General features: G+C 36.3%; 1 protein-coding gene across 1 annotated transcript in view; it reads right to left on the reverse strand.

Annotated features, from left to right (window-relative positions):
* Nucleotides 1-18,317, reverse strand: part of WWOX (WW domain containing oxidoreductase) — a 531,047-nt gene that overhangs the window by 416,347 nt on the left and 96,383 nt on the right. The gene's annotated exons all lie outside the window — the stretch shown is intronic.

Raw genomic sequence — 18,317 nt, forward strand, 5'->3', positions numbered from 1 at the left:
ATGCTACACTTCCAGGCATCTATGATCCTCTGCAAAATACCAACTGTCAAGACCCATAGGCCATGTAAATCCCCTAAGGAATTATGAACATGTGTATTTGTGTTCACCCTCACTTTTAGACCCACTGACAACACAAACTGGTACATAAAAGAAAGCTGGCAAAAGCCTGTACTCTCCCCAGTCCTAAACATGTCAGCTTTCAGTCCACTCTACTTAGCTTATTCCGCAAAAAAAGAAATCAGAGGGACACTTCATGTAATTCCAGCATGCTACCAACAACTATATACAACGGTCATAGTTCACGCTGGACATTAGCACTGCTAAAAGAAGAGTAAGAAAAACAAAAAGATGGAGCGGATACAGTGGTACTACACAATCAAAGGCATCAGTTGACCGGAGAGGCAGTGGGAGCTTTGTTAGCACCATGGTCCAACGTGGATCTACTGTGATCACAAGGTTATACAACGAGCATTTCTGGAGCAACAAAAAGGAAGCAGCAGGCGTGTCAGCACAGAAGGAAGCCAAGAAGAGTGCTCCCTTTGTCTTCCAAGTTCAAGCAATTCATCGGATCCCCAAGTTTCATTACGTCTGGTACTTTTCACCCTACATCTGTTTTCTATTTTGCTAGTACCCATTCTACCCATTATAATTACCTTGCAGGTTGGGTTTAAGCAGAATTTCACTCAAATGCCTTTTGTCCCACTCCAGACAGACTTATCAGGACAGCAAAATAAATACAACTAAAATTTCAACAGGTTCAGTTCCCATGGGACGTATCAATTAATAAGAGTCTGAAAATGCTAAACCAAACTTTATTATGAAGAGGTTTTTTACCCTCACAAGATGCACATCATTCTGGAATTCATTTTGCCCCACTCTGCAAATATTTTCTTACGTTTGATAGTCAGAGACTTGAGAAAGATGATGCTTCCCTGCATTATACAATAGAGCTCCGTAACAACGTCTCTTCAACTTTGCAGTCCAGTTGTTTACTTAATAGAGAAGCAGTGTGCATAGTTGGGTTTATTTTGCTTCTGCTTTCCTAGTTGAAACATTCTCCTGTCTCTCCCAAGGGTAAAAGGACAAGAATGCTACAAATACAGGGACATAAGGGGGAGTCAGAAAAATAACAATCAGGTAGCTCAACGGACTATACCACAAGCTGATAGCTACTGTCCTCTTGGGGACACAGATTTAAGTCCACATGGCATTAGTCAGGTAATGCTTTTCCTCTTGGTGTTATAAGTTAAGCTCTGCTACCAATTCCAAGACCACATGAGAAGTGTCTGTGAATTTCAACTCCAAAAGAGAAAAAAAAAAAAAAAAAAATAGTACGCCTCCAAAATACTTTCAAAAACAGAAAATAAAAACTAAGATTGGCCTGGATTTGTGGATTCATACACTGAGAATGTAAAAATCTGAAATTTAAAAATCATAAATAAATTTCTGATTTATTTCTGGAAGTGATAAATAGTTGACTTTAGACAGCATATAATTGTATTTCTTCTCTACCAGTTCCACCAACGAAATGAGATCACCTTTCTATTGACACTCCATTTTCTTCAGCCAGCATGATAATTTACTTCAAATAATTTAACACTACTTCACCTTTTTTTTTTCTTTTAGCTTTTTCTGCAACTTTATGTGTTTCAAAGACAAAGAAACATTTGCTAGGAAACTCGGGGAAATATATCTAAAATGACCTGAAAAAAGGTAAAATAGGGAAGGAAGAAAAGGACAGGTTTAGCAATTTTTTCCATTGAATAGGTCAGCAAAGGCAAATAGCAAAATACAATATTTTTTCTTCAATTTTTTCCCTACTCTTGATTTTTAAAAATTTTATTGTAACAGTCTCTATTTCCTTCATATATACACAGCGTACATACTGAGCACAGACACACCTATTTGCTCTGTTTTCCTCATAGGAGAAAACTGGAGCATGTGACATCAAAAGCACTCAGAGCTTGCCATCTCAGCTTCTGAAGGCATGCAAAAAGCCAAGCGTGAGTATTTTCTCCAAACAGTTACTGAGGAAGGAATCAGTTTACATACCACGAGCTTAGACAAGTTTCCCAGCCTTTCTGTTTCAGATTTTCCCTCGTCAACTGAGATTCAAGCAACTCTCACTCCTCAGAGGTATTCTGTAGACCATCAATTCCTACTATAGTTTGAGAATTTGAAATGCTAAACCTTTAGTATGAAATAATTTTCATTCCAAATTTTCCCACTCTTATTTCTATGTCACAATTTCTTTTTGAAAGCTAGGAATAAGGCAATATACTTGCAAGGTATGTTCTTAATAATGTAAGAACATCTCCAATCAATGACAAGTAGAAGGGCGTTTTTTCCCCTTACAGTAAGTAGCTCAGTGTTACCTTTGTTAAAATGATTTCCCCCTTTCCCTATAAACTTAGGTAGCACATATTGTGATATTTATAGAAAAAGAAAACATGTTTTTTCCAAATAAAAAATAAAGCTAAAAACATTTTTTGCTAAAAGGCATCATAACTATAATTGCAATCCACAGTCAGAACTGATTGTTAATGGTATGCTGCAAATCCTGATCTAATGCGTCATAATTGTATTATGCCAATGTCTCTCACCATTCCACTTCACATATTTTCAGTACTGAGTAATGCCTCATTTTACGTTGTGAAATCTTACATGGGACTTGTCACTTTCTCAAATACAGAACACAACCTTAAAACTGACATTGCGAAATCAATACACGAAGGCAGAAGACTGCAGAATTTTTAAAATTAAATCGACAAAAGATATTAATGCTCTCTCTACTACTTTATTTTCAATTACATCATTTAAGGGGAAACTAAATAAAAGAATATATAAAGAATATAGTATAAAATAAAGAGCTCACTTCTAAATCACAGGACCATTACTACATAGCGCTGCTGAGAGCCTGTGCAAAATGCAATGATGCCCTCGTTGCAGATCCCCGGGCCAAAAGTCCCAGTTGTGTCCCAAACCACTTTCACCACTAGGCTCAGACCAGCTTTGCAGACTGGCCAAAAGGAGAACAGACACAAGAAGCAGATATAATTCTACTGTCTACTGAACCCTGTGAAAACATGGTGAGCTAGAACCAGCTGGAATGGTGCTTTTGGGATGGGGCGTATTTGTGTTCCATGAAGCCTCAAAAGCAGCTCAAGGCTAACAATGTCCAGACACCAACATCCTGTCTTCTAGGAAACAGCCAAAGGCAGATCATTCCCTGGTTCCTAACAAGTCCTCTTTTAAACACAACACAGTAACGTTTTGAAAAGTGCAATGAAAAAAAAATTATCTTGTATTTTACGATTGTATGCCCAGTTCTAAAAGCACTCTATCAATATTCCCAGGTAAGTTTCAGTACGCTAAATAACACCAGAAAAGAGTCTCTTTAGTTTTGTATGTAAGCTGCTCCCTATTGGAGCAAAAATATTAAAAATGCTTAAGTGCAATTGGTTATATGTTGCACTCATGCTAGAAAAATGCTTATTGAGCCAGAAACTAACAAGAAAGTGAAAACATCCAGAAAGCCAGCAATTTCACTATATGCAATGTATTCACTTTACAGCTTAAAAACTGTTTAAAAATGAACACTGCATGGTAGAGTAGTTTGGCAGTAAACATGATTGTGCATTTGTGTCTTGGTATTGAAGAAGGAGCCTTTTTTCATAGTGAATTTTTCATTCAAATGTAAGTGATGATTTACGTTAAATATAGGTAAAGCATAGCTGCATTTTCCTGAAGGATTGCAAGGAAGTGAAGAGCAGTACAATAAGTTGAAGCATAAAAGCTTTCTCTGTCATAATATTTATTATAATGGCATATAAAATAGCTGAAATAAATAATAGATGACTAAAAGTAAATTCATATGATAAAGAATCTTTCAGCAGACACCATTACTTCTGACTGCTCCAGTTTCATACAGAGTTGAAGAGTCTTAATAAATATGCTGTAGCCCCTGCATCTTACGTAAGTACAAGTCATTTTGTAAGGGCCTACTTAAAATGTAACATAGTGGACACTAGATAATTTACTGTATAATTTTACTCTCAAAAATATCATATATATATCTTTGCTATTTAAAAAGCCTTAACTCAAACCTGAATACATAGCACAACAAAAATATCTGACTTTGAGGAACTAAAATATTATAAATCGGTAAAAAGCAGTTTAATTCGATAAAAAAAAATCTTGATGACGCCGTCTTGGAATGCAAATAGCTCTTACATGCAGTGAGAGAAACAGAAAATCTTCAGGGGAAAAAAAGAATTTGACATCAAAGCTGACGAAAAGTCTATGGAATTATCTTTAAAAAGGTAAAGTAAACAAATAACCAAACCTCAGCATATGACAAGCCATGCCCAAATAAACTCATATTTCCATGTTGAGGACAAAGCAGAGGTTGTTTTAGAAGCATGTCTGACAATTTGACACATAGCTTATGACAGGCAATAGCCAGTGCCATGCACTATTTATGGAGGTACATAATAGGGAAAAAGGCTTTCACTCAGGATTAGGACTGTAAGTATTATTGTCCCTAATGTAGTCAACATTTGGTACTTCATGCAAAACTGTATTTATGTAACGCCAGCTTCATCTCGATGTGTGCTCTGAATGCTGTGCAGCTACTTCTCGTGGAACTGATTGGGACAGATGAATCATACCGCTTTAAGAGCAATCCAACATAGATGCCAGATGCTTTAATAATATCTTCTTCCACTACATTTCATATACCTTCATAAAGTTCATTAGAAGACATCATGGTAGAACAATTTTACACTTATTTTCCTAGTTTTTCTCCTCCCCACCCCGCAATATCAGCAATTTCTAAAAAGTACTTTCAAATTTTCACTAACTTTTGCAAGAGAAGATGATACATGTCACAAGCCAATATTCTAAATATGAATTATTTTATTAACCCTTTTATGTGATGTACAAGGAAATAGCTGGGACTAACCCTGATTCTTCATGAAAAAATCAGGGATGAAAAGGAGTTTCTTTCTTCCACTAGAAAGAAAATGTATGCAGTAATGCTTGATTTCACTATTTCCCAATGTATTTGTTTTACCTGTATTTTGGTTGCAATTTACTGGTATAATTTTTTTCACTATTCATCTTGCTCAGTCCTGTCAAATATATTTTCATGCTGTGTGTGAGCTCTCCCAAAACCTGATTTTGTAAGCCTGGTTCTTCCTGTTCAAGAAACCAGATCCTTATGTTCTTCACAAAAATGGAATTTCTACAGGGGTTGACTTCATCCAGGTCAAGTGACTAGCACATATCTAAAGACCTAATGGGTCGGTATAAGGATGCAAATTGCTGGAATTACTGATCATCCTTGGACATATATTTTATCATGAATAATGAAGAAGAATTATTAATATTTTCTTTGTCTCTATCCCTTCTCTAGAACATTTATGGATGTCTGGCAGAGAACAGCGTTTATCCCTCTGGCATCATCTACAACTTAGAGTGGCAAGAGGCCTCTTCAGAAAAACCTGAAGCCCTCAAGCTGTAGTAGGACTGTACCACAAATGAACGTCTTAAAAGTTACACTGGCAGTTCCCCACGCTTGATTGCCTAGAAAGAACACCTGAGCTGGGGACTTAACTGCTGAGCTCAGCTGGGTCATAAAAGCAACAGAGAAGTCTGTATCCTCCCTTAGCTAGAGATTAAATATAAAGGCAGCAAAAGAGCCATTGAAATTCTGAAGACAAGAGACATGGAAGAGTGATACAGACAGACCTGATATAAAGGAGTTCAGCTTCTGGGAGTTCAGTTTCTGAAGATACCATACACCAGCCCAGCATTTGGTCCTCACATTTAAACAAATCACTATTCAAAGCCGTATTTTTCCTTCTTCCAAGCACTTAATTTACCTACAATTTGAACTCTATGTCACAAATACAGCAATGTGACTAAAGTCTCTAGGTATAGTTTGTATATTTAACTTGGACATGAAAGGACTTTCTCAATCATGGGCAAGTGATTTTAAACTACCCAGTAATTTTTAAATTATCTCTTTCTATTAGTAAATGTCTACACATAAAAAGGAATGCAAAATACACTTATTCATTTCTTTTTGGTTTCTTCATTTTTCAGATGGTAGTAACTTTTTTTATAAATCCTCTGTAGTAAATACCAGTACAATACACAATAATAATATTATTTCATAATCTTTACACTAGTCAGCTCTTAGATCGGTATCTCTGAAAATTTGGCCTTTTATACCTTCTGAAGTAATTATAAATGAAAAAAATGAAAAACAGCTGCATTTCTTTCTGAAATCAGTATCTTCAGAGAAGTAAACTTCTCTGAAGTAAAACAACCCTAAATCATGTTTAAGAAGAGTAAGAGAAGTCAGTTTCCTAATGACATTTTTTAATTTAATTCATTCCTCAACCAGAGAGAACAAAAACACAAATAAAGCCTACTAAACTATAATTTCAGAATACTTCAATTTGTAGGCTCCAAATGCCTCTGAATTTTCCTGGATGCACACAGTTCTATTGCAGGCAGTACACATCTGCTTCAATAACAAGAAATTACATGCATTTTAAAAAAATAATAAAAATCTACCATAGGTTTTGGCAATTGAATTTTTTTTAGCTCTTAATGTACATGAACTGTTGGCATTTACTTGGGAGCCCACTTTTAGCTGGATTTTTTTTTTCTTTCCCTGGATATAGATCACTTCTTTCTGTCTCCAAACACCCATTCCTGTAAAGCTCATTTGAATTTATCTCGGGGAATCTCAAATAATCTTGGCAATATATTACATGTATATGGTTTACTATTCTAATAAACATATCTTCTTGTTTACAGAATAATCGAGGGAGCCTGGGAACATGTAACAATCTCAGCTGTGGAGAGCCTCCTATTCAAATGCTTTCAATTCTTTTCATTCTGGAAAATTTGAAGTGATAGCAGAATTCATTTTCAAAAACAGCAACAAAGCAAACAGCATTGGGATAATTTAGAAGCTCCAGACTTTGTTTCCTTTTTAAAACTTTCTCAATGGGAAGTTTTTAAGATTAAATAAACCCAGTTTATATGCTGCTGAGAAATACACAATACAGAAGGCAAACAGGGTAATGGATTTGTTGGAAATGGCAGAGGCTGGAGGAAAACAGTTTTTCTAATCAGACTAAACTAGGAACATCCCTATTGCAATACAATATTATTGTTGTTAATTATCTGTAAAATTAAAACCTTGTTATCATATATGTACAGCTATACATACACTGATGTATAAAACTTACAGCTGGATTTCACATACAGTTTTCATACAGAGAAGAAAAGTTAGTATCCCAACTACAGATGACAAACAAGACGAGAAAAGCATGATGGTCAAAAGGGCAACAATGTTTAAGTAAATACAAAACGAACCCTTTTTCCCTGTTCTCTCATGATCCATAATCATAAGCTATGTTGTTGCCTGAAAGTGCAGACATGCACTGTGCAGTGCATTAATCCTTCAAACACTAACAGATGCTGGCAGGGATTTAGGCTGGAATGTATTTACAAAGTGACAAATTATGTTCCGTATTATACAGAGAGAGAAAGAGCACCCACAAATAGGCTGATAAATGTCAGCTGCAGTCACGACAAACGGTTTATTTTTATTATACTGTAACCACAAATGTTTTTTTGCAGGGAGGCCCAAAGATTTATTTGTTGCAGGAAAAAACAAGATTATATATGACACAAAGTAATAACTGTGAGATCACTGATGTTCTGGGCAGCTTGCCCTCCTGGAAGCTATGTTCAGATTGAAAAATGTTGCTTAAAAATGGTATGTTATATGACACAAAATAAATAGTTCATAAATCTGTATTGAAACAACAATAACTAGTAATTAAAGACAGTCTTACGACATGGCTTATACAAGCTAAACGGAAAGCATAGTATTTCCTTTAGTGGAAATCTGAAAATGAAGTTACAATATTAAAATTAATCTGATTAAATTGTTTTAGATTAAAAATAAAGTGCTATAATGGCTAGATGGAAGCAACGTATATTTTAAATGCGGTCATCCTGCTATATGAACTTCGTGTAGCACAATTAATTGGCAGAATAGTGACGTCTGCAGGTTTACAAATGCATTGCAGCTATTTTGAAGTACGTCAAAGCATACAATAGATTTAAGGTACAGTTCTTTCCCCCCTACTCTTAATACTTAGGAAAATGCAAATACCAATATTATTAGAAGTCATCAGTTCTTTAATCACGAGCAGATCAGGATCCTTCAACATAAGTAGAAATAAATATGAGAGAAACAGAAATGAAAGAACTGAATAATTAGCTATTTAAGGCATTTTAATTGGCAGCTCACAGTTACAATCTCCTAGCTTTAAACAACATAATATAGATATCTTACAGAACAATAGCCACAAAAAATAAACACATATACAAATTATTTTGTTTCCACAACATTTCACATTCCCCAGCTAAGCGATACATTGAAAAATGGTCACATTGTTACTTATGTAATTTCAGAAAGTGAACTAAAAGGACTGAATCACATTAGTAAAGATTCCTTGTACAAGTAAGTGTTGGCAGGATCAGGTTCTTACTATACACTCAATATACACAATGTAGACTTGAGGAAAAATATTAAGTCTTCGCACACGCACAAGAAAATATCAGGCATATCTGAACAGTACTAGAACATGGAAACCTGCCATTATGTCACATGATTTGTCACCACAAACTGAGGAAGTTTTTCTGTACTTACTATCTAAAGAAATAATGATCGTGTGACAAAGAAAATATCAACAAAATAAACAAAAAGGTTGAAATTACACTTCTGTGAAAATGTGGCCCATTCTCAGGAATCATTTTGTTCTACTTGAAACCAGCCATATAGACACAAGACCAAACACATCATTAAAAACATACTGTAACTCCAGGGTTGTCTAACAATCCGAGATCAAAGCCTCGACCGTGTAAGTTTACAGATGCATAAAGCTGATGGCATTCAGACACCGACAGGAGGGGTCATAAGGCCACATCCCACTGTTCTAATAATTAAGAAAGTTTAAAGCGGCTTTACTGTAAATGTGAATGAAGTCTAAAATCAAGCACTTATTTTTAGGCACCATCAACATGAAAAGCTGTGAAATTTTCATTTAGTAAATATACATGAATCTTCTGATTAAATTCTGAACTCTAACAAAAGTACTCCAGAAAATAATTGTCTCATGCAGCAATATAGTGGGAGAGTTAACAGCCGCCTATCATTACACTTCCTAGAATACTTACTTCCTAAATACAACTTGCCAATGAAGCATATAGTGACAAGGATGGCGAATATACCTTAAAAATTATATTCTTACAAGTATTCGTCCATACAAAACAAGGAAATGCTGCCATTACAGCACGTAAAGCAGCAAGTGAAGTATAACAACCTCCTTTTAACTTTAAGTATTTGCCTGAAGAATAGGTGTGCAAGACTGAGATAAATGTTTTACAGGTAAGAGGGAGGGGGAATCAAGGAAATAAAAAAAACCAACCACCACTGCCATCCCCCTTCTTAAAAGAAGCAAAGCCAAACACAAAGAGCTGAACACGAAGAGAAGCAGCACGCTAAGTCTGTGAGTAACTCACTCTCTACTGGACAGAAAGACTTTTTACATGCCCTCTGCAGTTCTGCAACCATAAGTGTTAATGCTATGTTTTAATGTAGTCATTCAATTATTAGAGCCGCTTTTCATTTAACAGACTTTCTTACATAGCTAAATAACTGGCACATTCTACCTTAAATTTTTGCTTTTTAAGCAAAGCAGCTTAGGCTTTTCCCAAATTTTAAGGTAAATACTGGCTGTACCTACCTGCACACCTGAAAAATAGCAGCTACTGTATATCTTACCCATATGCCACATGCAAAAATGTAAAACATATTAAAAAAATTTTTCAAAAAGAAAATTTCCAAGCAGATGTTTATAAACAGAAGGTAACGGATAAAAACCCAAACACAATGCTGCATTATGTTACATGATTCACTGATGAACCCATTGGAACTACAGCAAAAAGCCCTTCTGGAAAACTTCCAGAAATTAAAAGGTGCAAACAAGCTGCCTAATACCCTTGCGTAGACTGAATTCTTATGAAGAAAATAAAGTTTATTGTCTGGAAACAGAGAAAGCATGAGGAAAGCACTAAAGCAATGGAGGTGAACAATTAGACAGATGTTCACTTAAGGAAATAAAGAGAACAGAAGAAGCCATCACTGAGGAATTTTACGAGAATACTGACAACTCTGCACCTCATCAAGGGCACTGGTAAAGTTAAAGCCACTGAAGCCATTTCTACTCAACTCCAGTATAACTGCTGACCTTGCAAAAGCCTGCATTTAGCAAATGTGGCTTAGGAAAATAGCATTATGCTTTTCATTTTACTATTTTTTCCCAAACTCCATCTTTATGCTGTACTGTATATTTCAAGAAAATTAACTTTATTTCCTTGTATAATGTTAGATCTTCTCAGATTATTTTTTTTTCCCCTAACTATGCTCAGGTATCAGGAAAACCAATATTTAAAAAGCTTTTATCATTTAAGGAAAATTAAATACTGTCAATTACATATGATCTTCATAATAGTGTATAGGTGAATAGACGGAATGGTTTTTACTTAATATGATTACATGTTTCTCGGGTAGTCAGGAGTTTGCACAAGACAGTACAGCAATTTGGACATGTTTTAGAACACAACTTTTGGCACTTAACTACTGAAAGAATAATGGAGAAAAAGCATACTTTGTTGATATATTGTCTTGTAGAGCAAACAAATGTAGACATACAGGCAGGCAAAAGGAGAAGAAATTAATTATAAGAGGTAAGATTTTTTTGGCAAAGAGAAAAATCTTACTTTTTCTGTGCTTGTGCAGGCTGAGGTACAAATGTAATTCGTTCCACAAACATATCTCTATTGTTTGAAATATCATTTCAAAACTGTTTGTGGTTTATGATAATACTTCCCTTGCAGATTTTCAAAAAAAAGAAGTACCCTCCAAATCTCAAGTGCATTACTGATATCTCCTTTTATCTACTCATGTATTTTCAAAAATTACAGTCAAAGTAATCAGAAACTGTAGCTCAGTATCACTAACACAACTTCTATCCCTTCCTTGTATGCAGTGGGCTATTTCTCACAACATTTATCAACCATTTCTGAATTGTACATGTAAACACAGTACACATCACCCTCTTCACTTACTACAGGGTACACAACTATCAGGAGTGAACTCTCCAGTTATCCACTGGCCAAAGAGCTCCCACCAGCATTGAAAACGGGACATGTCAAACTTGTTCTGTACTAGCATTAGCATAAACAAACTGGGTACAGGTTGTAGAGATAGGGAGCCAGTACGAATGAAAAGCTACGTTATCCTTAACTAAATACTACTTGTACACAAAGAAAAAAGAATCCCATGAAGCAGATTTTTATCCAAGTAGCCTTTAACACCACCAGTCTGCTTTTTTGAGCATCAGCCACCAGTTCCACCTAGAGAAAGGGACAGCTCCCCTATTGTGAATGGTTTTGCAGTGTCTGCAATACCATCAGTAGTTCACCCAGGTCTGCAGGGGACCGTCGCCTGCATATTTCCCACACACTAATGTTTGAAAGTTCTCGGTAACTCGGGAGAAACGCATAAGAAAATTTCATCATTCACATTTTAAATAATATAAAAGATGTGGAATGTGATTGATTTCACACTAGAGAGAATTGAAATTACAGTTATGGGATAGGTTTTTTCATGTACTGTAAGGTCAAGTAATAGTAAATAATTAATGAATTATGAAACAAATCTTCTATAAGGCAACACATAAATTCTATTCAATGAGATCTAAAAGTGTAGCTACACCAAAAAGCCATATAATACATCACAAAATGAAGAAAATGCATGATGCTGAGGAATAAAGGGGGGGTTACCATTATACTGGAAAAACTGTTACTCTCACGGAATATAAATAACATCTTTTCATACAAACACATCATTTTCGTAAGTTCTACATCTCATAATCTACAAGGAAAGAAACAATTTTTTCAAAAAAATTTTGCTGTTTTTTTTTTAACAAAATCTGTTTCTTCCTCTCGCCAGCAGTTGGAGAGGTCCTCACGCATCAGAGGGCAGAATGATCAGGCGGATCATGGCTTGGCCAAAACCACAGGGCTCCTTCTCTCATCTTACTGCTGGTGTGCTTTTGGCTAAAATCTATGGATTCCTGATCCATATTCCCTCTTTACCAGTAAAAATTTCACATTCTTTGATGCTCAGGCTATCTCTTGGAATTCAGTAGAGTGCACACTACAATATTGTAGTGATCTTGGTTAGACCTCTGCGTTGTTAACATAGAATTAATACCACGAATGCCAGATGAGAAGCCAAAAACAAACCAAAACAAAAAAAAAATCCACAAGAATGTATTTTTTGCCTTGATACCATAAAATCAATGGAAGTTGAAGATTCCCTGATTAGTAGATGGGAAACTTGCTTCTTCATCTGCATAAAATTCTGTTCTGACTACAATAATAATGTTCGGACTTGCAAGTCCCTGAGATAATCCATCATCTTCTCTATAATAAAAAAAATGGTTTTGCTTATAGATGAAAATACTGTGGATTTCAGATTCAACTATAGCAAAATACTACATACAGAAAAGGATAAAGGGGAGGGGGAAAGTAATCAACTTCCCAGAAATGTATTTCTCACTTACGGTGGCTACTTAAAAGTCATTCAGTCCCTTGAAATTATCCCAGGGGCTAATAAATGGAAAAAAGAATAAAATTGGCAGAGTTTCTGCCAAATTTTTGTATCAAATGAAGATAATTTATCACATCTTATTCACAGTCTCACAACGAAAAGCCTCAAAATAAGTGCAAGTCAGATGTTGGGTCTCCAGCAGCAACTCTCGCCTTATAACATATTTGTTTTGGGTCACAGTAACTGCAGATAAGGGCATAGCCAGTACGTACAGTCAAAACAGAGAGTAAGTTTTGAGATAATTTACAGACATCATAATTCACATAGCTATAAATCTCAGTCAATAACCTGCAGTAGTATATATAAGCAGCCTGAACCCAGTCCTACCAAAATACATCAAAAGTTCCATTTAGATGTAATTGCAGATCCATGAACACTCCATGGCAACAGCGTGTGTTCTCCTATCAGACTGAAGAATAAAATACAAAAGTAGAAATGAGGGCTTACATTTTTTTTACTCTTCCAATTGTATAAACTCATTCACCTTGCAACTTTTGAAGATATACACCAATAAAAACATTTGTCAAGGAAATCAGAACAAACTTCACCTTTTCTTCTAGAATAAATCTGAACTTCTAAAAAGTTAAAGCAGTTTTCAAAGATGCTGTCAGTAGTAGTATCTTAAGTAATGCAATTATTAAAAAGTTACAAAGTCAAATGCAAAGGCAAATTCATTCTCTAGAAATGAAAAACAAGTTTTCAATGAAGCAACCTAGTTTTATACTTTTATAACAGCTATAATTGTTTTATGCAATGTAATGCTAAAAGCAGTCAGGACTATATGCAGTTTTTCATTGAAACCCATGGTTCCTATGCTGTGCTCCACAGACTATGCCAAATAGTTTACGGAATCCTATTGTCCTTACGTTATTTTCAGATAACATTTTCATAGCCATGATGTACCTTATAAAAAGTTTTCAGAACTGACCGCAATACACAATGGCTGCGACTTCGGAGTTCTCATCTACATGGAGCTTGAAAAGCCCACAACCACTGCCAATTTCTGATTTTAACTACATGGCTGACAAAGTTGAGAGAAAATAGCCCTTTTCTCCCACCCACGAAACCATTTAGCACAATTTTTACGTCTTTTTTTTCTTTTACTGCATTCTGTCTTCCCCAATCTCGGCAGCAAATGTGACCAGTTAAAGAACACTGAATTGCACAAGGTACAACAGAGACTTGGAGGCATGACTCACTAATTCTCTCAGGCCCGTGTGAAAGGCTATGCCAAGATGATAAGGCAAAGAAGGTTTATATTTGTAAGACTTTGATTAAGTAGGCAATTTTAGGAGGACAGAGACAAGTTAAAGGAAAATCAAAAGGCTTCAGAAGTACTGAATTTTGTTAAAGAAAAAAATCAACACCACCCCTACAATCAACTAAATCCATGGATTATTTAATAAGTGAAATTATCCAGCAATGAAAAAGGCCATCAAGGAAGTAGATGAGGCAATGAGCATATGCAGTCCAACCATTCAGATGCCTTTTAGCACTTGTAAGCATTTGGTTTCAATTTAGTTGTTCAAATGCCTCATGCTATGGTGCTGGACCTCTCCAAAAAAACATAATCAATATAAACAGATCAGACAAAAATCTGAGTTGCTTCTCAGAACTCCATAAAGAGCCGTGCAATAATTTTCTAAAGTTTTAACTTACTTTCTTTGTTCATGAAGAACAGGATAAACGTATGCTTAAAAATAAAGTTCCACCAAGTAACTGCCAACACTGTAAAAATATATGGTACCATTACAGATCTGGCTCCTAATTTCACAAGCTCGATCCAGTAACTTAGCAAGCTTAAGCAAGTATCTATTTGCATTTTTAAAGGTAAACAATTTGGCATACCTGCCCCCTGTAAACTTTACGGCTTATTAGTGCACTTGATTCCCATTAAAAATTGACAGCAAAGAAAGCACACTGAAAATTCCCTCTTTCCTCTAAAAATAGTTTTTTCCAGTTAACAAGTTAAATTATTTGTTTTAAATCAGTAAATATATAAGATTTAGATATTGTATCATGAGCAGCAGAAGGATGACAGCCAAAGGCCTGATTTGAACCACTCTCAGCAGACCATTTTTCCATTTCAGTTTGCTGATGTTTGTGTCCAAGCCACCTGATGTCATTTTGAAGGTGCCACAAGCTGCAGGCCCCCTGTGCTGACCAGACCACACAAAACTACTTTAGCTTCGGCTCCAAAACTAGAAACGTTAATTCATCATCCTGTCAAAATAATGACATTCGTTCATAAATACCATCCAATCTCCTCCACACCTGGCTGAGTCTTCTGTGCAGCCCAGTGAAACACACTAATCACACACGTTCTCCGCCTGTCCTCTGGACAGTGTACTTCACTGTATTTGAAAAGAGTACTGACATAGAACTAAAAACTGGGCAAATACCCTTAAACTTCGCAGAACAGACAGGCCAGAGAACCCAGGCACGTTAAGTGCCATATTCAGCCCATCAGACGCCAAGCTCACCTCTGAGCACCTTACATTAAGACTCTTCCGCAAAGCCTTTTAGCTATCTTGCCCATACAACATTGATCTAAACGTATCAGGGTGCCAAACGTCACAGTCACAGCGTTTAGCTTGTGCCCATGGCTCTCACCAAAAGTCCAGCATCACCAAACCACAACTGGTGCCTGTATGTTCTCACTTGGGCAAGTGAAAAGACAGACAACAAGAAATAAGATTTCCTTTCCAAATCCCTGTGTGGTAACTAACCTGCTTCAGCTGTACTCATGCTTCTTGCATAAAACAAGAAGCAAAGCCTAGAACATCCCAGATGAACGACATAACCTTCTCTGTTTCCAGTTGAGTGACTACTTTGACATTTTAGGCAAAGGAATAGAGAAGGCTCCTTCAGATACTGGTACATTCTGCTCTGAACCTCCGAAACTGAGGATGCTGAATCACATCCTGTTATGCACAAAAAAAGAGAAGGAGAGATCTCCCCATTAAGCATTACGATTAAAACCAGAAGGAGGTACAACCACATTACCTCCCTAAACATCCCAATCCAGTAGGCAACATCGACGAGCATTCACCAAGTAAGGCTCAGGCAAATAAAACACACCTAACCTGCAGCCCAGTAATATTCAGAAATATTAGGACTAATTAAATTCTAAAGATGGGCAAAACCAAGCATGTAAGTTACCATGGAAATTTCTGTGCAAAAGTTTACATGCTTCAGAATTATAGGTTCTTCCAGAGGTTAGGGAAAGATTTTGAGGATCCACATTCTGAAACGCAGTGCTCAGCGAAGCAGCAGCACAAAACTTGGGTCCCACTATTTTAAACTGCACCAGTCCAAGGCTGCGGCTAGCCTCTCTCCGTAGCATTTCTTCACGAGGTGTGAATTCTGCTGAACTCACAAAGGGCATAAAATCTTCCTGCTCTGTGTGCTGACCTGACGCGCATTTGGGCTGCAGAAACTGCCACTGCTGGACGGACAGCCAGCCTGACTTATGCAGTCCAGGTTTCAGGTGATACTCAAATTCTCTTTCTTCCTTTCTGTCAAATGTTATTTGCTTACCAACATTGAAAAGACCTGTGCTTACCTGTTACCACCTTTGCTGTGCCCTGGTAATACTGGGCAGTGGCAATAAGGCAGTGAAAAAGGCTTTGTTCTGAAATGACTCACCTGCAGCCAAGCCATTCATTAAGCATTCATTCTGAATGGGTTCCTGAATGTTAGAGCTTTAAAACCAGACTTACAAAATCATTTCTCCAGGTTATATGGCGGATCAGAGACTGAGTCTAACCAGAGTCATGCAGGTCTCACAATAGATGTTAAAATCGTCATGGCATCAGCTTTCATGAATGTCCCTCTTAATAAGGTACAAAAAAAAGAAAATTTAGAACTGACCTTTAAAAAATATTCTCGTTATGCCTTTTGACCATCGTGGTGATAAGGAGAAAATGTTTTTCTGAATGAATATACTGTACCTTTAATGGTTCATTTGTAGTTCAGAATAAAATCTGAACTATTTGTTGTTCATTGTTGTTATATTCTGTTCCAAGGTTCATAATTTGAAAATTGACTTTGGGGACTTTTTGCTTGGTCTATTAAAATGATTCATGTTGCATTCAACATAAATTGTGCATACACAGAGGAGGTTTAGCACACGTATTCACAGTATAATAACTAAAGTGAATTTTGTACAAGCTGCAGTTTGTGGCAAGGATGCAGTATCATTTGTCTTAATTTTTCTTCAGCATTACATTAGGCTAGTGCATTTACATTTTCAGGTATGGCTAAACACTTTAAAACTTTCTTTTTACAGCATGAGTAAAGAGAGAATCAAATCTACATGTTTATATGATGTAACAAAGTAATGCCTTTTTACTGTCTAAAGTACACATGGATTTACTTTCCATTTACCTTCCTGCACAAAGGCAAATGCAAAGTGCATGAAATATTCACCACCCATGAATCACACAGTGTTCCTATTAAAAAGACGATAATGTTCTGTTTTACCTTTCAAACCACGATATGGTAACAGTCACTGTGTCTAAGTGGTTTTGTCACTCAAAACTACCAAAGTAATATACAGTAAGGTATAAGAGGGTTTAGTGTTTTATAAAACTTTAGGACAATTTAGTTGACTAACTAAATAAGAGCAGAGATATGATTTCAGATACTAGGTTCAGAAATAGCGATTTTGCAAAATCTGAGTAAGTGGATTTGCCAGGACAGTGTGAATCACACAAAGTATGTGGAGGGGGGAAGAGAAACCAAGATTTTAATCTAATTGTCACTCTCTATTCATTGAGTCTCAGAATGAGCTCATCTGTTGTATGCATTTATTTAAAAACAAGTTTAATATTTCTAACATGGAATTTTTTGAGAAGATATTTCAACTTCCAGCTGTAACGAATGTGATTTTTCACTATGGTTATATTGTGGTCTTCACTTCTGCATTGCAATTTTCTGCTCAGACAGATTATTAGTATACAACTGCCAATGCTTGAGGCTAAAAAGCACTCAGAAATTCACATCTGCAGACAAAATGTGTGGGCAGACAGTACGGACAAATGGGTTTTGTGCACCAAAATTCCTGCATTTTGTAAGAACAGAACGACTGGCATATTCAGGAGCTGATCAATCTGTCGAAGTTAATGTTGGTTGGATATCAACAGCAACAAAAAAAAGAAAACCTCAAAATCAAACAACTTTACATGGAGTCCAATAACTGGGAAAGGATTTTGTACAAAAGCAGATAAGGAGCCATTATGCACTTCATATTGCATTATGAAGGAGCCAACACGTTATTTTGTCTTCAGGATACAAAGAATATAAACTTGTCCTTTTTTCTTTGTTTTTGATGGTTCAGGCTGACCAGAATGATTTCTGAGATGTAATATAGACCTCTCTAAACTTTAATACAATCCGAGAAGCACTTAAAATTGCCATACACTTACACCAAGCCTATTCTGACCGTCAGAGGGACCCGGGTGTCCCCCACCTCCAGCAGGACGATCAACCTTCATGCCTGAGCAGCAAAAGCTTCTTGCCGTTCCATATGGGTCCAACAAAG

This window comes from Falco peregrinus, chromosome 14 (genome assembly GCF_023634155.1).
Source record: "Falco peregrinus isolate bFalPer1 chromosome 14, bFalPer1.pri, whole genome shotgun sequence".
Classification (NCBI taxonomy): domain Eukaryota; kingdom Metazoa; phylum Chordata; class Aves; order Falconiformes; family Falconidae; genus Falco; species Falco peregrinus.